Genomic DNA, 4,317 nt, shown 5'->3' with positions numbered 1-4,317 from the left:
TCCTGACATGATAATAGATTTCGAAACAATCTTTAGGTCTTCATTCTCTAATTATCTGTTCATGACAGGAAAAGGATCAAGACAAAGGCAGAGGGTCTCTGCCACCGATTTTTAATATCTTGTGTTGTTGGAGGGATTTTGATTTAAGTTGGTAGCCGCTTTTACCACATAAGACTTTTTGTTATTGTTTTTGCTGAGAGTCGATGGGAGAAGGAAGGGCAGAGAGGGAGGAAGGGGTGAAAAAATGAAAATGTCTGGGGAAGGGGGAGGGTAGGGATATTTTTTAAAAAAGAAAAGAAAATGTCCCACCCAACCCCTTATCGCATTTTTGATATTTGGCAGGTGTCAAACTACACGTTTTGTATCTTCCAAGCCGTTTCGCCTTATTTGGTCGGTAGCTGTGTGAAATAAAACATATTTTATTGTAAAATGCAGGGAGTGCGGTCTGATATTTTCGTCATCGCTGTGATTATTCCCAGACAGTAGTGTTGGGTTATTTGATCGCTTTTACTCGATCGACGATCGAGCGCCAAGCCACGAGTCAGTGCTCGATCTCAATGCCGGAAGAGCGAGTTAGTAAAACGATTACTCGATCGTAAAACGATCAGGCGAGTTGTGAGCTTGAGACGATCTTGACACGTGAGACGAGCTTGAGACGATCAGGATTCGAGCGAGCGGAGGGGTAACGAGTGTTTCGAATCATTTCAAATTCAAACGATCACAGTTTGCCATCCGATACCAATCGCCAATGTTTGCACACGGTAGTCTGTGGTTCTTCCACAGCCCTCACTCCTTGTCAGATGTTAGTGTGTCTGGGTGGCAGTGGCAGGGAAATTCGTATAGGTGTATCACGCGTGTGTGACAAGACTTCATTAAACCTACTAAAGTTTGACTATCACACACACACACACACATACACACACACACACACACACACACTAAGGCTATTTCTATGACACACACGCATCCCTCTATCAATGAACACTCCTACAGTAGTGCGGCTATGTGGTCTAGTCATGACGTAACTATAGGTAGTACTCTAGTCGACCATGGGTCTCGTGCATTATAATGGTCTCGTGGTATGACACCCGCTTTGGGATCGGAAAGTCCTGGGTTCGAGCCTCGCGCTCGGTGCATAGTTGAGTCTTTGGACAAGGCTTTTTACTCACATTCTCTCACCGTACTCAGGTGTAAAATGAGTACCTGGCCGTTAACAGCGTTGTCTTTGTCTGAAAAATTGTAATATCGCCTAACAGGCGGCATGTCCCGTCCTACATATCAAATGTTGCTGTTGACCGGGGACCCCTTTACAAAGCGCTTTGATCACATTTAGTGGATATTGTAAAGCTCAATTTTTTAAAGTAAAACATTAGCTTTGAATATGGAATGTTTCAATTTTAGATGCCTGTGTATTCTTTGTTAGTTCCCATCATCATCATCATCATCATCATCATCATCATCATCATCATCATCATCATCATCATCAGGGGCAGCGGTACGGTCTTTGGTAGGCACCCGAAAGGTACCGAGTTCGATCACCCGCCGCTGAGTGGTCTTGAGCAAGTCACCTTGCCCTAACTAAATTTGCGGCGCTGCACTGCGGCTATCGCTTGGGTTATTCCAGTCTTCCCTTAGAATAGACCCGAAAGACGAATCTCCCCTATGGGATGAATAAAGGGAATTATGTTTAATTTATTTATCATCACCATCATATCAGCGGGATCATCATCATCACCACCACCACCACCACCACCCTAATAATAATGGATAAAATAAATATCAACACATTTCAATGTAATAATCAATCTAAAATCAATCAGTGCTCCTAAAAGACCCTTTGATTTCTTTGTCTAATTCGTTCCATACTTTTGGAGTCCCGACAAAGAAAGATTTTCAGCTAACTATAGTTTATATATGGGAATATTAATCAGTCGTTTATATTGGAATCGGAGTTGTCTAGCAGGTGTATTAGTTCAAAGCGCATTTCCAAGGATTTACCATGCTCAATGAACTTCACAATATTTAATTTAATTTATTCCTCCGGCACGCCATATCGACCATACATCCATTTCGTACAGTAGGTACCGATCGCTGTTTGGAGTCTTTTTGTATTAAAGCTCTTTACAATACCCGTCATTGCTTATAAGATAAGAATACATTCACACCTGAGTCAAGTGCCTGACACACGGACTTAACGTCTGGATCACAATTTTCAACAATCACTGTCACTCATCCGGCCATTGACAAGGCTTGATTTTGTGACAAGAGACACCGTACCACTGAGCGACCGAACAAATAATCACCATCTGCGCCATCGTCATCATCATCATCATCATTATCATCATCCTCATCACAGCCGTAACAGCCAGCAAAACCACAATCATCATCTTCGGGTCCGGTCTATCCGTGTAGGGGGTGGGGGTGGAACCTGCTAAAGTATTTCATTTTTTAAACAGAAACACGATAATCATCATCATCATCATCATCGTCATCCATTGTCGTCGGCAATCCGTGTGTGTCTGGGTGTGGAACCTGCTAAATATTATTATTATCTACCTACCTAATAAAAACACACCATTCTTGTTCATTTATTTTTCAAATAATGAAATGAAAGGCACGACTTTTCCCGCACACACAAGAGGCGATGACGACCAGTGACAAATTATGGGAGGTGGGGGCGGCCGACAACTTTTGGCGCGACATAAATATGAAATGTTAAGGTGACAGCGGGATGATGGTGGTGGGAGGGGGGGGGGGGGGGGGGGTCTCAACCCTTCACCATCAACAACTGTTTGATGGCGTGTGTGTGTGTGTGTGTGTGTTTTGTGTGTGTGTGTGTGTGTATGTGTGTGTGATGCGACGAACGATCATAATCAAGGCTGCCAGACAGCCAGATTTCTTCTTGCCCAAGTACCAAGTAGTCAAATAGACCCCAAATAGCCAAACACCACAAGCATTCTGACTCCCTTGAAAAACTCATTTTTTTTGATTAACAAAACAATCGACTACAGTTGGATAAACTTATCTTTTCATTTTTTTTAAACAAAATATTTTTTTTAAATGAATAATAATAGAAAAGCGTTTCTTAGTAACCAATTTTGAACTTGGCCATCTGGCAGCTCCCATCATAACGAGCTGCAGACTGCAGTCAAGCCAGCCACAGACATAAGAGAGGGAGGGGTATGTGAAGTTTCCTGTGGCAAACGAGTTGCTCGTGTTTTTTTTTTTTCAAACGAATCACTGCTCGATGACGTCACTGACTCGAAACCCGCCCGAAACCGACTCGATTTTAGAGGACTCGATCGAAAACCCGCTCGATTTGATCGTTTCAAACTCGACCCAGCACTACCAGACAGGGTCTGCCAATAACGAAAATTGGTTATTCCCAGACAGATAGAGGAAAAAAAAAACAATACTTTTCTATTTAAAAAAAAAAATAAAAACAATTTTAAAAAATTCATGCTCAGAAACGGAACAAGGCCAAACCAAAAAAAGGAGAAAAGAATAGACTCGCTCAAAAAAAAAAAGGGGGGGGGGGAGCGATTGCATTCGAATCTGTGCAGCTATTATGAGCAACGAGTTTCCCTTGGCTCAAGAAAAATGAAAATGAAAAAAAAGTGTGTAAGTTTTTGTGTGAGTGTTGTTTGGTCTCGGGGTTTTGTTACAGTTTTATACACATCCCTGTTAGTTCAATCTATTTTGGGGGTAATGATCAAGAGGGGCCTGGTCAGGGCCTTCCAAAAATAGTATCGGGCCTGTCCAACCGAATTGCGCGAGTTCTCTGCTGGGCTTAAAATTTAAAACCCCGCGATATTTGATTGTCAACAAAGTTTGTGTGTACACATTACACACTACACGCTGGATTACCTGTTGATACAATGAATTTATCGCGTTTGTTATTATTTCTGTTCATGGATATATATTCTTTGTGATTGCCAATCCCACCATGATGTTTGTTGTGTGTATCTTTTAAAATCTAATTTAGCAATTGAAAAATAATTTAAAGGTAATTTAAAAACTATAGTGTCATCTAAGCCATCATCTGCCGTCGAGCGAAACCTTGAACTGTTGCCTTGAGTCAAAACAAAACCGGATGATCTTGTACTTGTACACATCAAAATGAAATTGTCATTGATAGTCTATTCAGTGATTCCAAAACTCCGGTTTCACCTGAAAAAACTCTGGTCTGGAGCAAAAAATTCCGGGTTCCGGGCAACTTCCGTCAAATTCCGGTGAGGTCAAATTCTTCCAAGAACACCCCCCCCCCCCCCTTCCAACCACCACATCATCATCACTGCCACTAGAATTATAACATCA

Source organism: Berghia stephanieae, chromosome 14 (assembly GCF_034508935.2).
Source record: "Berghia stephanieae isolate SIO BIC M18660-M18661 chromosome 14, UCSD_Bste_1.3, whole genome shotgun sequence".
NCBI classification, from domain to species: domain Eukaryota; kingdom Metazoa; phylum Mollusca; class Gastropoda; order Nudibranchia; family Aeolidiidae; genus Berghia; species Berghia stephanieae.
Note: the sequence above shows the minus strand (reverse complement) of the source record.